This window comes from Hippocampus bargibanti, linkage group LG02 (assembly GCF_051943395.1).
Source record: "Hippocampus bargibanti isolate YZ-2025 linkage group LG02, ASM5194339v1, whole genome shotgun sequence".
In the NCBI taxonomy this organism is placed as follows: domain Eukaryota; kingdom Metazoa; phylum Chordata; class Actinopteri; order Syngnathiformes; family Syngnathidae; genus Hippocampus; species Hippocampus bargibanti.
Window position 1 is genome coordinate 10,760,080 of NC_142735.1, and position 19,120 is coordinate 10,779,199.

At 41.1% G+C, this 19,120-nt stretch overlaps 1 protein-coding gene across 3 annotated transcripts in view; it reads left to right on the plus strand.

Annotated features, from left to right (window-relative positions):
- mid2 (midline 2) overlaps positions 1 to 19,120 on the plus strand; it is an 87,611-nt gene that overhangs the window by 16,859 nt on the left and 51,632 nt on the right. The window contains exon 1 of one of the 3 annotated variants that reach the window (XM_088988575.1): positions 15,543 to 15,799. The exons of 1 other annotated variant lie outside the window; for it this stretch is intronic. The gene's annotated coding sequence lies outside the window, so the exon portion shown is untranslated. Of the gene's footprint in view, positions 1 to 15,542; positions 15,800 to 19,120 lie in introns of those variants that run through there. One more of the 3 variants, XM_088988556.1, reaches the window with a different exon arrangement.

Sequence of the window (19,120 nt, forward strand, 5' to 3'; positions counted from 1 at the left end):
CAAAAAGCAGGCAGGAGGGAGCAGGAGGTTTTTTGACAAATTGTATTAAAATAAAGTCAGCAGGAACAAAATGTAAAACATCAAAATGATCTGAATGGAAAAAATACAAAGTAGCAAAAGAAAACCAAGTGTAAAAGTCCGCCAAGGTTAAACAAACACGTACACAATGCATGCAGCAAACAAGCAGCAAACAATGAATCGGCACCGGATGATCGTGCCCGGTGTCCTTTTAAGTGTCATTGATTATAACGACCAGCACCTGCGAGGCTGCCGGCAGGGCTGACGTCGCTACCCGCTGGTCGCCAATCTGATCGGGACGACCAGCACCTGTGCAGGTGCAGGCGGGGCCGACAGCGCCCCCCGTTGGTCGCCAACCAGATCATGACAGTACCCCCCCTTCAAGGGGCTGCTTCCAGAAGTCCCAACAGTCTCCCAAAAGGTCCACTCGCCAGGGAACGGTCGGTGGAGAGGGCAACCGCTGCCTCTCCAACATACGACGGGCGGCGGCCTGATGGGAACCGGACTCGGCCTGGGGTGGACGAAGACGCGGCACGGATCGTCGTGGGCGTGAGTGCGATCCCTCTCGCACGATCACGCGACGGCGCATGGCTCTGCGTGGACGTCGAACTGCCAGGCGCAGAATGGCACCCCGTACGGCCGTATGGGACCAGGTCTCGGTCGGACGCCGACGTGGGCGTGAACTGCCAGGCTCCGGGGGAACGAGACCAGTCCAGAGCCGCTCCGGGATCCAGCGGTGAGTGGGATCTCGGACTGACGTTGACGCGGACGTTGCAGGGCTCGTCGTGGATGAGACTCAAATCGTCATGCACGACGACAGCGTGGCTGGACGTGGGCGTGCAATGCCAGTCACCCAGGGTCACCCTGGACGGCCACCTGGAAGGAGGTCTCGGCCAGACGTTTACGTGGACGTTGCGGCTCGTCGAGCGACGCGATTCAAACGCGACGAGGCTTGCGCTATCGTGGACGTAGCATTGCCAGGCACAGGGTGGAAATGAGACGGGTCCGATGTACCTGCGGGATCCGATAGTTGGCCGATTCATTCTGTCACGTTTTGCGAGGTGGTGATGGCGGGTTCGGATCCCAAAAAGCAGGCAGGAGGGAGCAGGAGGTTTTTTGACAAATTGTATTAAAATAAAGTCAGCAGGAACAAAATGTAAAACGTCAAAATGATCTGAATGGAAAAAATACAAAGTAGGTAAAGAAAATTAAGAAAATTAGTCTGTGATTTTTTTTTCAATTCAAATGTTACTTGACCTGCTAAATGTCTGTTTTTTTCTGTCCTCATTCTTTCTCTTCACACCTATTGCCAGTTTGATCTGGGATAAAAAAAGTTACTTGGCCTTGTTTGGCGCAGTATTGTCCAATAATGATATTTTATTTATCTATTTTTAGGTAAGTACCTTATGTTTTTTCCCAGCACACAGACAAAACTCAATAAATCCGAGGTACTTTTGAGTCACTTTCTATCACATTATTTGACGTTTGCTTGTCATCTATGTCATTCCAAGACAAGCTGCTAGTCCCCCAACATGAAACGCCAGGCTGAGGTAGTTTGAAGGACATACTGAACTAATACTCAAGTGTGGTTTTCAAATGTAAACGAGCAAGACTTCTTCTCGCTCCCAGATTTGTATTTGATGCAATTTTCTTTGGGGTAGTGCAGCACAATTTAGTATCAAAGGACCAACATTTTAGAGAAAAATGTTGTACAGAACATTTCCAGAAATCTAAATAATGAATGATAGATTCCCTTACTATCAAATTGTTAAAATAACCAATTAACTTCACAAAGAGGCCAAATCAACATCTGACTCATGATGATTATTTTGTTATAATCTGTGGCAGTGGCCTTTTAATAAAATAGAGCAGATTATTCATTATTTATTTATTTACATTTATTTATTGTGTCGTTTTGTCCATAAAGCCAGCCTTCTTCCTCGCCCTTTTCCCCTGTCAATGGCTGACTTTGCACCACCAGCGCACCCTTGACAGCCAACGTGATCAAAGAGTGACACGAATCCCTAAAACAACATCAGGCACCCTATGAAATATTTAGATGGTGCAGAGGAAGACTCGACGGCACAATGAGAACACAGAAAAGCTTAGGGAAATGCTGGAGGAAGAACGAGGACTTGGAACACTCTCTCTCATTAACCACTTTCGGAATTTGAATTTGATATGGTTAGCGCTTTCTGCCAGCTGTTCCCTAACTGGGAACTGAAGGGAAAATCCAAAACAGGTGTTTAATCCATGAATCCACCAAAACATTTCCTGTTTTTTAAACAGTCTATTTTCATTTTCAGAGTCACATTTTCACATAATGAGACAGAGATGACAAGGGTTGTCCAAGAATACCTCGCTCGTACAAAGCTTCAGAAAGGATTGGCCGCTGAGATTAGTGTGTCACCGACATGTTGCAACAAGCAGACAGAGACTGAAAGAGCCACAGAAAAGCATAGAAGCTGATGTCCTTTGAATACCTTGATTGAAAGATAGATCAAATGCATATTGTAAGTTACGCAGATCAGCTTCTTGTATAGCAGACTTGGCCCAGTGTGTGTGGCTTGTCCTCAGCATTAAAAATAAAAATAAGATCTAATCAGTTCATAACTAACATTGCCACTGAACTAGGTAACCCGTAGTGAATGGGTAAATATTATTCAACTCTGGCAACTTTAAATGAAATCAATCAATCATTCAACCTTTATTTACATGGCACTTTTCATACATAAAAATACAACTAAAAGTGATGTGCAATTAAAACATCAGAAATATAAGCCTCCCCTGAACACACACAACCTATAGAACTATATTAAAAATGACAAATAGGATCAATTAATCTTATGAAGTTCGAGAAAGTCCATTTGCACTCTGCATTATTGTGGAAAACCTTTTAATAGATGACACAGGGCACACAAGCCATTTTGGTGATACGAAGGCTATGTTCACCCTGCAGCTCAATTCAGACACCCCCCCAACACACTATATGTGACACGTATGTGATTTCTTTTCATGCAGTGTGAACCAATTCCAATCTGACCTCTTTGATTTCAATGTGTCTGTCAGCAGTATGAACATTTATCCGCATCCATGCAACCTATCCGCCATCAAAGGCCCAATATGGGCTCTTCACAAATGGGGAAAAGTGCTTGGGTGGGAGTCTGTCAATCATCTGTGGCACTACGCATCTCCCAAGTTGCTTTGAGTATCAGCATTGTCTTTATATCGGACGTGAATTGAATTCCACTTAGCCGTAATTCAGAGCCTCGCAGACATGTTTGTGCGTATTTGTGATGTGAACAAGTTCTATGAAAAAATTGCATTAAACAAAAATGTTCCTTACTGGGATCCACACCTTGCCCTGCAGTGTGAACATAGCCAAAGTGACTCTTTTGTGTTGTGGAGTTGTTGATACTGGGTGTCAATGGGTATGTGCTAAGATAATTTTGGAACGGCGAGCCTCCACCCTCTTTCGTAAACGAATGACATTGTGTTGCACGTGTGGGGCCTGCTTGCAGTCGGGACCGCTTCCACATCACCACCGACTGTGAGAGGAAACTGCATTTTCAAAGAACATTGTTATCGTACATATTAGAATACTGCGGTTGCAGGTTTCAAAGAACAGGACAACATTTCTTTGTTATAAGCCTAAAAATGCCACTGAAGGCATTTATTTTGTACAAACAAGCTCTTTTCCGTCAAGGTACATCTTTAGGAATACTCAGGCTGTTTTATTTTGACAGTTCATTTCAAGCTCGGACCAACTTCAGTGTTACCTTTGTTCACAGAAAATACATAATTGAATGCGTTAAAGCAGTCTTGCCTCTTGTCCTCTTCGCTACAAACTCATTAGCTGATATACAGTGCACTGCAAACATCATCTCATTTTGTCATGTTTATAGTTCAAGTTTTGATGGCCTATAAGAAAAGTTGTTTTCCAATTTGGGCACGGTGGATGTAGTGCGAGAAGCAACCGTGATTATATTTGCAAAGTATTCAACGGGCTTGCGAGTGACTAGTGATACTTTCATAGGGCAATTTGTACTGTAGTTTGTGTGGTACTAAAGGGTAGTGAGTCTACTAAGTGTACTTGCTTAGCTCCAGTCAGGAAACTGTGGTTTGGAGTCCTGGAAAAGAGAGGGTGCAACAATGTTTTTCATGGATAAATGAAGCTTGAAACTATAAATAGAGAGTTGTAAGCAGCCTCGAGGCTAAGTCATGTTGCTCTGTTTGCTGTGCTTATTTAAGGCTTTATTCCTCAATTCTTGCATGGACTTTATGGGTGTAGTCCTTTAAGCTGACCTATTTGAACTAACTTGACATTAAACTTTGAACCATCTGTCATGTTTAAGTTATTCACACACTAACCAGATAAAATGTGGGAGAATAGAACGTTCCGATGTTTTTGAGTTGTGATGATACCGCTCAAGGTGTTTTGTGTCAACATGGATGGGTTTTGCTCATTGCTAACTAGGCTGCCTGCAAGCTCACAGGTACTCTCCACCTCCCTGTTCTCCCCCATGCTCTATTTTTAGTAATGCTACGTCGGATCATTCCTCAGCATTTTACTTTTCTTTGCATCTCAGGCTCTCTCAGTTTCTACCACTCATTCCATATCGGATTGATCTTGTATGCCAATGCATCATCGTGAAAAAAAGTATTTTATGTGACTAGTGTTGTGCATTTTTTGTTGTGCATGATTTTGGAAGTTTGTGTTGAAAAATTAATTCAGGGTTGACCTTCAATTTTTACTCTGTGAAAATGCCTCGCCATATTTAGGTTCAATAACCTTTTTGATTTCAAACACAAAGTGACACAATCATGATTCATATTCCTGTTGTCAGCAGCGGCATTTTGAAATGAGTATGACTCCCACTAATAACGTTTGTACATATCAGTGACAAGCACGAGGAGGACCTCTTTATCAATGTTACAGACCTTTGTGACGACAGACAGACACTGCCAGTAAAGTTATGTATATCCATGATTCTCAAATGGGGGATACGCATTCCCCTGAGTGTACTTCAGATTTGAAACTACAGTAAAGTCTCGTTATATCGATATCGGATATATCGATAGTCCCGGTTATATCGATACTATTTCTATGCACGCACGGAGAAAATTACATGCAAACAGGGTCGGATATATCGATAGTCCCGGTTATATCAATATTTTTTCGGACTCCCTTGAATATCGATATAACGAGACTTTACTGTATATTGAAAAGGTAGAACCAAAGCTAAACACAAGAGTTTGATAATCAACAGGTGGATACACAATTAAAAAAGGTTTATCACTGATCTCGATTACCGGTATATTATGAGCAACATGAAAAGAAGTGTAAAAACTGGAGAGGTTGAGCGGCTGCATTAAATGCCATTCAAGTCAGGGTTTCATAGGTTGGCATGGACACAGGTAGAAACAGCTCAGGCTTTTTTCACTTTATTTTATTTTTATTAATACAATAACAAATAAAAACTCATCAAGAGTTGAATCTAAGCTGAACTCTACTTGGTTATGAAAGAAATTTCCCCTTCAATCCAGATGCTTCTTAATTTCTAAAACTGAACTGCAATTTAAAGTTAGCTAACACTAGTCTCCAATGCAGCTCTTTTTACCTATTAGCTTTTGATATGATCTCTTTAGTCCCCCCATAGTTGCCATTTCCCTTTACTCCCAAGTCATTAGATCAGAAACTAAAACATCATTTTAAAACTAAAGATGAAATGTCTGACAAGAAACCAGTTGCCTCAATTTTATGGAGAACTTTTAATTTTCCTTTTTAAAATTGATCCCTCCAGGAGGAAAGATCTATAAATCTATTCTCGGTCACAGTTATTGCACTTGATTCCCTTTTCTCTAATCTTGTATCCTGCTGTCTCCTCCCTTCACCTCTCTGTGGTGCATGACTTCTGACAGCTCAGGTAGCCTGCAGCCACCCTTTGGCCATGTACAGCGCAAGATGAAAGGCTTGCAACAGGAGCCCGTTCAAAAGGCCCTTCTGCTCTACCTGAGCTGCTCTTCACGGACTCTGCCGGGCAGATGGAGAGTAGGGAGGAGGCAGACGAGGAGACGTAATGAAGATAATTACAGACAAAAAGAATATATAGTAATGACGGACTGAAAAGAATAGTTCTGGTTGCCTTGCTCCGAATGTGTAGGTCTATCTCAGTGACCCAAGAAGCTTCCACCTCCCTCCTTCGGTCCTTTTTTTCTTTTTATTTATCCACCCAGACTCGAGGCCACCAAGAGACTTTCAAAGAGATTCTAAAAGTCCACATACTTTGATATAGCAATTCAAGCTGCGGTCTCACTTGACAACGTAACATCTTGCACTTTCCACAAAATCTACAGATCTTTATATCTGGGGATGATATTCAGACTCTGCCCCGAGTCAATATGTTTTGCATCATGCATATTAACTTGACTTGGCTGGTTTGCTCCATACTGCATACACTGAAAGCCTCACAAGCTAGAACGGTAGGAGCACATGCACAATCTATCACTGCGTAGTAAACTGTCATGGATTTCTTGAAGTGATTCCGTCCAGGTTGCCTCTCAGTTGATGATGAAATTTCACAAGAATCAAAATAATTCAGGACAATTAATGAAATGGTTGATCTTTTTTGTGTAAATTTAGTTCAAAAAGCGCAATCCTTTATGATGACTCTTATAGTACAGTGAGACCTCAGCTTACGAACACCTTATCTTACGAACTTTTCGTCTTACGAACGTCAAATGTGTGATATTAAACCTTGAAATACGCACTATTTTCATGATACACACCCACTACGGCTGGTGGAGTAATCTTCGGCGGAAGAACACCAAAGCACACGACCTTCGGATCTGGCGGAGTGATCTTCGGCGGAAGCACACGACCGAACAGCGCTCCAGCCGGGCCACCTTTCCACAACCCCTCTCATTGAATGCACACGTCGATCGCCTCCTTGGAGCTTTTTGCTGATAATTTTACTATTATGGGACCGAAAAAAAAACCACCACAGGCTCGTGTTCAGCCCAAGAAGACACAAAATAAAATCACCGTCGCTGAGAACAAGGAGATAATTGAAAAACACGAACAAGGTGTGCGTTTGTGTGATTTAGTGGCTGAGCACGGCTATGCTAAGTCAACCATTGCTACCATTCTCCGGAACAGAGAAGCCATCAAAGGTGTGTCTGTTGCAAAAGGTGTTTCCGTGCTCTCAAAGCGACGGTCTCGGGCAATCGAAAAAGTTGAAGAACTTCTGTTAATTTGGATTAATGAAAAGCAGCTGTCCGGCGACAGCGTGAGTAAAGCTATTTTATGCGAGAAAGCACGGCTAATTCACGCAAATATCGCCATGCGCTAGCCTGGAAGTTCAACGCTTATTGAGGATTTTAAAGCCAGCAAAGGATGGTTCGAGAACATCTGAGGGCAAGGAGGAGGAGATAGCTGCAGCATCAAGTGAGCTCATCAAGGCAATGTTGGCAAAGTGGAATGATGTGCAGGCTTTTACCGAACAGTTCCATCCAGAAAAGACTGTGGCTATGACAATCATCAACATGATGAATGATAATGTGATGCCTGAGTTTCGTAAGATCTTACAAGTCAGAAACCAGCAGGTGTCAATTAAGAGGTTTTTAATCAGCAAAAATGATAAGGAGTCTCCAAAGAAGCAAAGAAGAGAAGCCACACCAGAGGTTGTTAACAAAGGTCCTTATGGAAGGTGACTCTCTTTCCATAAGCCATCAACGACCATCAAAAAGGTAAATAAAAATTTATTTTACAGCACAGTTTATTTCTTTAATTACAGTCCTCATGTAATGTGCCTCTCTTTCCAAACAGCAATTCCCTCTGACCTTCGACCTCCAACACAATTCCATCAAGCCATCAATGACCATCATAAAGGTAAATAAAACTACTTTATTTTATAGCACAGTTTATTTCTTTAATTACAGTCCTTATGAAATGTGACTCTCTTTCCAAACAGCAATTCCCTTTGACCTCGGACCTCCAACGCCATTCCATTAAGCCATCAATGACCATCACAACTGTAAATAAAGTGACTTTATTATATAGTTCAGTGTATTTCTTTCATTACAATACAATAGCACATTAGATTACGGTATGTTGTGTGTAGTTTTAAGACTTATTTAGTTGAAAAGTATATTTCATGGAAACCCGGGAACAAATTATTCCCATTTTAATGGTTTCCTATGGGATTTTTTTTTTTGTGATACACACTTTTTGGCTTACACAATGTCTGGGAACCAATTAAGTTCGTAAGCTGAGGTCTCACTGTATTTGATTGTGGGGCACCAGCATGTGTATGATGTGTTGACTCGCTAGGTTCAGTGTTCTAGGTCCGAACTGGGAGATTCAGCCTCGAGATGTTGTAGTAACATGAAATAGTATGTTGTAAAAGAGCTAATGGTTGTTGATTACGAGAAACTCATGTGGGCCAAAAAGCAATCAAATCCACACTGCCTTGGACTCTTACACATGGCTGACATCTGCCTGATAAAGAGCTCTGCTGTCCCTCTGGGTAAAATGTGACATAATGAAAGAAGCGGAGTGATTAAGAACCAATGGGAAGTACTAAATGCAACCCATTTTTGGTGTATATCAAACTTGCAGCTAATTAGTTTGGTTGCTGACTTTCTCCTGACTGCCGACCATTTCAAGGTGTAATTTTCATTTTGACTGAAGTCTGTTTCCAGCTCCACACCACTGTGAAATGGATGAATGGATAACTTGGCTTTTTACTTCCGGATGTTGCAGTGTTTTTTACAATGTCGCTTGCTGAAAGGGAGGCTTTTCATCAAACCTACAGACTTTCAGATTCCATTTTTCTTTTACAACCCAAATCATTTAACTTTTTGTTTCCTGATAGTAATTGTGGTTGATATCCATGAAGCACTTTACAACAAAATCTGTATTTAAGTAGGCATGACGATATGATGTGAAGTAAGGCCCAGCAATGTGAATGAAGACTTGTATTAGCTGCGTTTACAGTGTTGTAAAGTCTAAAATTTGCCATGTGGCTCTGCTTTATTTTATCTCAAGTGTAGAACTCAGACTCTACGAGTCTAAGAATCTTTTCATGCCTCTCATATTTTCCATTCGTCCCTCCTTCTGCCGCTTTCCATGTCCTCCCTCTTCTCCGGCTTCAATCGAGCATCTGATCACCGGCTCTGGAGAAAGAGGGATAATGAGATTAGGCCTGTACATGTTTACACGTTCTGATTTGCATTGAGCTTTTCCCGTCTCGGAGTCTGACCCACATTTCTCTTCCCCCGGTCTGCGCTTTTTATGTCTGAAATCTCTTCACTCTGGTTGCCTTTGCATGTGTTGCAGCAATGGTGTTACATGCATGCACGAAAGGTATATTTTGTTAGCTAAAAAAGTGGTGCTATACACACTGCGCCAATGTGGTTTCAGTTAGTTGTAGCGTATCAATTAATCCAATTGAGCACTTGATTCTATGCACTCGAAGTTCTTCCGGCAGACTCCTTGTTCAGCAGAAAATGCAGCTGCAGTCGTATTGGCATTAATGCTGACCTTCTGATAGTGGGCAATATGCAATGATACGTATGTGCTTCTGAGAATGTGTCGTACAAAGGAGCTATGCACAAGCAAAACAGCTAAGTGCTGACTCTTTTTTGCCACCCGATGGTCTGATTGCTGCACAACTTCAAAATGTATACAGACTGAAGCTTTCTAAATTGAACGGAAGCATACTGTTAAGGCTGCAGTATAACTCAAGAAACCAGCGGCACAACAATCTTTATTTTCGACTGAGAATCCTCACTCTAAAAAAAACAACTCTAAATTTAATTCGTCTGTGTAAGCTCTCAGTCGTACAGGAGTGGTCCATCGATGAGAAGGTTTCTTCAGCCGTCATCTGTACTTTTTTGAAGGTGTCGGACGTTTCGCCTCTTATCCAAGAGGCTTCGTCAGCTGACAAATTTAATTAGAAGAGATTACCATGAAGGGCTTTATGATTGTGATGCCGATTCTGAGGATTGGATTGCAGCCAGTTTACTTTTTTACATTACATTTTTAAAAACGAAAATGTGATATACAGTCAAATAATTAAATTGTGCAAATGCTCAAATCAGCAACAAGGAATTGATTGCTCATAATTAGTCAGCATTTGCATACTGAAACATTCAACTTGTTTTATCTTTTCTTCACAGTTCTTCCACTGGATATTAGATGTTATGTAATGTTACAGGCGGTCACCTCATATGTTATGATTTACAACTGTCAGGAGTTCCATAGTACTCCTGGACAGAATTAGATTTCACAAGCACATACACGGAGAAAAGCTGATGCAAATGTGTATTAACAAAACACAAAACCGACAAAGTACAACGAAAGAACCTGGGAACTAATAATCAGGGTTATGATACAATGAGACAGTCCAAAATCACTGGCAACATTAGAAGGACAAGAGATACAAGCAAATTGCTTGTCACGAAGGGACAAGGAAATCCAATACATACTATATATGGTACACTCTGAGAATATCAATGATTGATGGATGGACGGTATTATTGTGCTCAGTATAATATGAGATGGCATTACGGCACACTGGCCCTGTGTGGGCTGGGCTCCGGCCTCCCTGTGTGGAGTTTGCATGTTGTCCCTGGCCCTGCGGTGGTTTTCTCTGGTTGCCAAAACATGCAAGGCAGACTGATTGAACACTGTAAATTGTCTCTAGGTGTGAGTGTGGGTGTGAGCGTGGATGGTTGTTCGTATCTGCGTCCCCTGCCATTGGCTGGAAAGTACTGCCTGAAGATGGGATAGGCTCCAGGCACACCTGGATAAATAATAGGGGGCTGAATAATGTGTTGTGTCATTTGTTTCGCAGAAGTTCCACCGTTTTTGTTTTCCCAACATTACATTGTTTTTTGTTCTTAACCCTTTATTATTGAACTCGTGTTTTCAACTCTTCATCCATTTGCATTATTACAATCTTTGCCATTGTATATCTGTCAAATATGTTTCCCCTTCTGATCAAACAGACGGCACGCCAAGTATCCTCTTGAACCTAAACCAACTATTCATTGTAATGTACACCGGTTTGAACAGGCTTTTGTGTAAAACCAGAACTTATCTTTCTGCATGATTGCCGCATAAAAGGAGCTCGTGCAGGCCAACCGTTTATGGCGGCTGACAGCAAGGAGCATGCTCGCAAGCAGAGTTGCTACTCGACCAGATACTGTAACATGAACAGTGTTAAGGAAGCAAGTTTTCAAAGGATTGTTTGATTCCAGATTCTACTGAACGGCTCAAGACACATCTAAATCAATAGCTTGTCATGTAAACATGCACACATGTATTAATTTGACATCAAGAGACATTGGCTGTAATGATAGTTTAAGACTGCATCTGCAACATGCCACATTTCACTTAATTACTCGTGAATTTGGGTCATCTATGTCATCAAGTATGATTTTATTTACATTGTACCTCTTCAGTGACACTGATAATTCTGTTTTAAAATGTTTTAAAAACTTTGGTTTTGTCATAGAAAGAGAATAGGCCTGATTTAGAATCGCGCGAAAGGCTTTATCGTTCCAAAAATGCTAACAGATTAAATCAAAACAAACACACAATACAGGAACCGCTGTGGCTGCTCTGATGGAGTACTGTGGGAATGGATTAAAAAATATATATTTCTACGATTGAACAAGACGTTTATTGTAAGACTCTACTCTCAACTGAATTCAAAGGGATCCCTGGGGAAATGGAATACAGTTGAGAAGAAGATCAATTCCTTTTTTGTGCTCAGACGTTCTCAAAAGAACACAAAGTATCCATTGATGATCCATTGTTGAGCAATCCGCCCTCCATCAGCTTTTTTCGTAGAGGTGGGGCAGGAAATAGAAAGACATGATGCATTTCCTCTCAACACTCACACTGGTCATTTATCATACAAGTATGCATCACATGCGTGTCTTCTTGGAAAGGTGATGGTGGTGACAGTAATTTTATGTGGAATCTATCTCAATGACCTCTCAGCAGTCTTGGAATAGTGGAAGGTCCAGTCTCGAAAGGCGCTTTGTTTATTGTCAACAAGCTCTGAGGTCCAACCCGCTCTCATTCTGTCACCATGTGTCTGTGTCCCATGGCAACAATTCATCACACCTTTCACTCTGAAGTGTTTACAAAATGGCAACAACTTGACTGTTGTGATATTTCCGTCAGCGAGCTGGCATACAATTGATTAGGAATCTTCTAATCTATCCCTAGGATAGATGATTTTGTCCTTCTCACTATGATGGCTTTATGCACCACTGGCAGGAGGAGTTGCAAGTGGTCGTGCTCCATTGAGATGAGTTTTGTGGCAGCGGGCATGGGAGTCCATGAGTTAATGCAATTTTGCTGGCACAGCACAACACAAACTTGTGTTGACTGCCTTCCTCTGACTGTATTTCAGGTTTTTTATAAGTTCTTCATTTGCTTGAGCCTTCTGAACGCAGGGCATTACTCCGTTTTTATTTAAGGTGCATCCCAGCGGCTAATGTGTCTGCTAAATCATTGTCAGCCGTGGCCCAGTGTTAACTTGTACAGTCCCAGAGTAAGCAAACAATATTAAATGTTGAATTTACAGAGCCTGAAGTTGCTGAGCCCAATATAAACTTTCCAAGTTTCCCAGACCAAGATGTATTTCTTGTCTCCCCCACCCCTCTCCGACCCCTTTCAAATTGCTGCTGTGGACTGCAAATTTCCCCATTGCGGGACGATTACAGGCTTTCTGATTCTGATGTTGTGTCGTTATGTGCTTACTGGCATTAACCAAAATTTAAAATATTAGTGTATCATTCAATTCATTTTCGATATAGTCTGTCCTCATTCAGGTCATCGGCAGTGGCGTGAATATCAACTGGAACCAAGACTGCATTAGGGGCCCATAAAGGATGGGGGTGGACAAACGCTGATTCGAAGCCCGGTGCAGGTCAGTCACGCTGAGTCTCTAGTGTTCGCGGAGGAAACTCATTCACCTGTCAGTCATGATGAGTCTTCATGAGATGACGTGGAGCTGGCAAAAAGAAAGGACAATGTTAAATTGACTCAACTAGACTTGTTTTGCTAATCAAAGCCAGGCAAAACGTCACATTTCACCAGAGTCAAATGATAGATTTTGAGCTAGCTCCATCACTGAAGTGGCATTGACCCTAGCGTTCGGCTTCACTGGGCCATCAAAGGAGAATTCAGAGGACGAATTCAGCGGATTTGGCTATGCCTACCTGTGGACCTGTTACGGGGATTATTCTGTCCACATATCAAGGACATTACAATGTGGCCTCCTGATGCCAATGCAAAAAGAATACATATAATAGCAACTGGCTTGTACCCCGTCAACCCACCGGGCCATTCCCTGGAGACAAAACAAAGAAAACCAGACTCATAAATGACTTTGCTGAGCACATTTCAGAACTGCGTTTCTAACGTCTGTTTGTTATAAAATGGAATTGGTGGGATTTAAATCGATAGAAGCCTATTGGAATTTTTTTTTTTTTTTCTTTATTTTTTTGTCTGCCACACCTTTTTGAATACCTGTATATTCAAACAGTGTTGGCCATGCACTTACTTGCTAATATACACACACATTGTCGATCAAGTCGATTTGTGATTAGTGATTAGTACGGGTAGGTGGCCAAAACATGCCTAATTCATAAATAAATAATAAAGGTTTTCTGATTCTGAATTCAAGTTTAACTGCACTAATAACATAAAAACAAGACAGTGCTCGAACTGCACAACTGGAATATAACCTGGCCTAGTTTAGAGATGTGCTTCTATTGTGACATGTTGACAATTTTGTGACAATATTAATAGCACAATACTGCGATATTGCCATTATATCTCTAACCTAAAGTAGTTTGACTGAAATCAAGGGCTGGGGTGGGAGGTGCGGGGGTAATCCAGTTACAAATATGTTTTAAATTGTTCATTGAGAAATATGATTCTGTATGCAGTTCGGTTTTAGTTCACCAGATACTATACACAATTAAAAATTATTTTGGCAAATGGCTTTTCACTTGTAGAGTGATTTACGACCTGCAAGGGTGCCCCCTATGTGCTTGAATATTTACCCCAGTGGAAACTGCGACGATAAATAATAATGGCGGGGAAAAATTATGTCTGTGAGCTTGTCTGTATTACATAGTCAGTTAAGCACAGTTAAGAGTGTAGGGAAATCTGCGAGACAGATGATTTATTATTGCTCTAGGACATTCACCACACTTATACACACACAAACACACACACACACCTTTTTATTTGGCCACATCTTTTCTGCCACATATCTGAAAGTCTTGTTGTGATTTTATATCAACTCCCAAGCCACTGCATCGGAACTTTGCGGTTACAAGGCTTCTGTTTTTGATGAAGAGAGAAATGTCTGGTATTTGGCATGAAGAGTTGTGAAATCTTTAAGAGGGCAACAGTTTGGAGTAATTTGTCCACTCTTCGTTTTACCTTGCCTTTTAAAATCTATAAAACCTCTTGGAAGGAATGTCCAGTGCACCTCCATAACTCTGCAGGTGCTTTAAGTTCTGTGGAAAAACAACCAGGCCAGAATATTTCCCTCAAGGTCTCGAGTGTCTCAGCAACTTGCCCAGCAAGTGACTGAGGCAAGTATATGGCAAGCAAGTGTTCTATTAAAAATCTAAAAAATAAATAAGTGCCTTGAAAAAGACTAGAGCGTTCAATGGCTGTACATTCAGAATAGCATCCTGTGTGTCAGTAAATATTTTAATCATTGATTCCTTTTCAAGTTCCTTTTTTTGTTTTTAAACAAGTTCTCCTTGGCCTAATCCAGATAGGGCCCACCCATCCGCAACATTTCTAGTCCTTCTCTAAAACAAACATTTAATGTAACTTTTATCAATGCATTAAAAGCTCATTATGAGTGGCACTCTCCAGAGGATTTTTCTTTTGAACAACTTCAAATTTACTATTTGTGTGTGTATATGACACATTGCAAGAGCCAATTCTATTCATATTATTAATACTTTCTGTATGGATAAATGTAGCATGTGACAGCCATGCAATTGTAGGATGTGCAAATGTGCGATGCTCGACAGAAAATAGTCGTCTTAAAAGTGACTGAGAAATGATATCCATTTACACAAAAACACAAATGAACGCAGGTATTACCGCCCTCATAAAATCAAACTGTTGTCCAATTAATCCAGCAAATTAGAACTTTAAATGAAACATCAATTATGAATACGTAGTTTATTCTCACAATCATATTAAAGACTATTCTAATTACTGTACTGCATTTCGGCTTGTTTTGTATTTGCTCAAGATGTCTTCTCTTTTAAGTTTTATGATTGGCCAGATTTGATCATCGAAAATGTGCAGGTTCGCAGAATGAAATGCCCAGTATTTGTCATCACACTAAATTGTGCGGGCAGATTATGAAATGTGGCTGCGATCTGCCTTTCGTGTATGAATCGATGGCCACCAGTGGGAGGTGCTACTCTGCAAACCCGGCACACATCTCGCTCTCTCCCCTCTCTCGCATTCGTCGAAGAAGTTAAGGTGTCGACTTCCCGAGTTGGAACCTCTGAGCCGCAAGAGCAGAGTTAGCGGGGCTCCGGTGTTCGTGATTCAGTCCTGCGCCGTGCACCCTGTCAAAAAGTCTCACAGAGTGGAAGTCGTCAAACAGCACCCGGAGTCGCTTCTTGTCTTCGTTTTTTTCCCACTCGTGTCGTGTTCCTCGTAACTTTGCCGCGTTCCAGCTCCACGATGATTGGCGCTCCATCCGTTGGGCTGGTAGGTGTTTACGCACAGACACTGGTCGGTTTGTTTGAACATTTCACTCGGTATGCTGTCATTTTCCAATTCGTTACATGCAGTATTGCTCGGACGATTTTACAGAAAATGATCAGCCGTTTGATTTTGATTCTAGATTCTGGTTTGAAGCTTGAACTTGCCTGATTCGGTGCGCAATGCTTCGTTTGCGTGTGATCGACATGATGGTGTGTGGCGAAAAGACAGCCAGTGAAGAGATGGGTTGTTGAAGAAATAAAACCCACATGTCATTGTTTTGGAATATTGGGGCCCACAGTTGACTGCGTTTAATCGTGTAGAGAAATGCTCCTTTCATCCAAATAAAATTATGCGTAAACCTTGACATAGATGTCTGCGTTTCGAACGAGCTGTTTAGGTGTTGTGATTGTGTCCCACAATGATTATTTAATTTTATTTTAAATTTCAATTTCATTAAAAAATAATGTTTATTGTTTGTTGAAATCTTGATGAGATTGATTGTAGACTGACATATCTGAGAGGCAGAGTGGATATGTGCTGGTTTGATACCCAATTTGTCTTCGACGGGATACTGTGGTGTTATTATGGTTATTATTGTAAACACCAAGAGTAATACTTCACTACTGAGGAACACACTTTTAAGGCAACTGCTACCAGAACATTAGTACCCTGCTACATGCTGATAAAATGGAAAATCCATCCGGAGAGAATGAAGAGTGTGATAATTGTATCTCAGCACCTGCCCGTGTGAATGCGTGAACATTGATTTCAGCCATGCTCTGTGATTCTCCTGAGCTGAGCAGACTTATTGAGGGATTGTTCAGAGATTGTGTTGAAGGTGTGTAGGGACAATGGACAATTTGGTTAGTAAGATTTATTTATGTATGTATGTATGTATGTATGTATGTATGTATGTATGTATGTATGTATGTATGTATGTATGTATGTAAGTATGTATGTATTAGTGTGTGTACGTACGTACGTATGTATGTATTTAGAGTCTTTATTTGCATCTGTAATATTCCATGTTTCACACGTAATCTAAATAAATTCTAAATAATCTACTGTTTCGTTTTAGACAACATGGTGATTCACCGTTAAGGGAAGCTACTGTACGTCAATGCCAACAATTTCTAGTATATATATATTCATGGATTTTTTTTTTAACAACGGTGTATGTCGCGAAGAAAAATCACATTTGCAAAGAATGAATGAAGAAGATACTTAAAAGTATTTGGACACCAAAATTAATCATTTGACTGAAAATTAATATCCTTCCATGAATCCGGTTTATCCTCGGTAGTTCAAGGTACATGCCCAGGTCACCTTACCAGGGAGGCATCCAGGGGGTATCCCGACAAGATGGAATGCAATATGTACAATACAGTACGTATGATATCACATTGAATATTGGCTCCAAGTTACAGTTATCATCCTTCTAATAATCTGTATCAGGTCTTTAAAAAAAGCTGTTCGTCCCTAATACATCCACGCTTAGCGCCATCCACTTATTCCTCTATGAAATGACACACAGTATACATATCTCCAAACTACATATGTTCTCTTTCCTGCCTGTATTTACAGTATTTTTAGGCCTGCCACTTTTCCTCTTGCATTTCTTGCTCGACTGCATGCCTTGTTCTCTCTCTCAATGATTTTCTCTCCTAAGTCTCTGAATATTCACCCCTGTCATGACAGAAGTATGGTGCACGGCAAAGTGCTCTGTCTGCTGCTAACATGACTGCCACTTTTACATATCATGTGCGACATGCCCCCCCCCCCCTTAATTTCAAAGTATTTACTGTCGATGAAGCTTCACTTGGTTGTCCTGAGAATGATATTGCTGACTGTTTACTTTAAAGATTGTGGTCGGCGTGTTGACTTTGAACATCACGTTTGAAAATGTTCAAGCAGTGCAAAGCAGTGAGCTGCAGGCAGTGTGTGCCCTTCACATTGACTTTGTCAGTTATAATCTGAGACGCGTGAGACCCAGACTACAATAAAAGAATCAAGAGGGCAGATATCCATCTGCAATTTCTGTATCTTCTCAGCTCTCTTGGTTTATTTATTTTTCACATTTTCCCCTAGTTGATTTCCATCCTATCATAGCCGTCATCTTTTGATCAACTATTCTGACTGTAGTGTGTCATGCAATATATATATATATATATTTTGTGATTTTACACAAAATGTAAGCGTTCAATTCCACACACGAGAATGCAATTGGCATATAATTTTGGAATTTCTACATTATGGACTTATAAAGGTTTTTTTTACTCTTATTGGGTACAGCTGCTATGTCCTGTGTAAAAATGCCTTTACAAGAATGTTAATGCTTAGTCTTTATTTACAGTTTATGTGGCCAAAACATGCCTTCAGTTCCTTCTAAATTTATTTGGTGCGCTTTGAATCTCCTCCTTTGACTCCAACAAATCAGTTTGTGCTTCTGCCTTGTTTACACCCACAATGGCGCAGAGGGCATGTTTCTAACTGTGCAAAGGACCATGCATCTGACAAAATACTACCTGCCCCGACAAGCAGTTAGACCACACTTCACTCAAGACTTGTACTCGACACCAATATAGATCACAGATGGCGCCTTTGCACAAACACAGTGTAGTAAAAGAGGAGGCCTTGTGTTTTCTATTTTCAAACAGTTTTAAAATGTCCAGTTCCAATTTTATTACAACAGCGCTTTAAACATGTTGTCAGGTAAACACAGTCATAACAATAGTTTTCTGTCTTAAGTGGAAATGATCCCAGTCAAAATGAGATGCAATGAAATCCAATTATTCCACCCAGGAAGAGGAGAGGGTGTTTTTCTCAACCATAGCTTATCAGCAGCTGCGGATAAAGCTGACCTTCACCACTCAGTTAGTTAGCCACCAGCTGTTTGTGTTTGCTACTGTGGTGCTGCATATGTTTCCCATGATCCAACGTGTTGGCACCAGCACTGTCGGAACAGATCCAACCCCTGCCTCATGTCAACAACCCTCATTCAGACACCCATGCTCTGTGCACACACACTTGCACGCACGTGCATGAGTGTCTGAATGCATGTATTTGTAAATTGTTTGGCTGTCTGTCAAAAATCACACAGCGACTCTTCAACTGACCAGTACGAAAGTGATGTAGTACAGGATTGTTTTTACAGCGACATATCCCAGCACTTGTTTCCGACCGATACACCCAGCAGCCTAAAAACCACAATATAAGGTATGTCTGTGTAAGCTCTCAGTCGTACAGGAGTGGTCCATCGATGAGTAGGTTTCTTCAGCCGTCATTTGTACTTATTTGAAGGTGTGGGACGTTTCGGTTCTTATC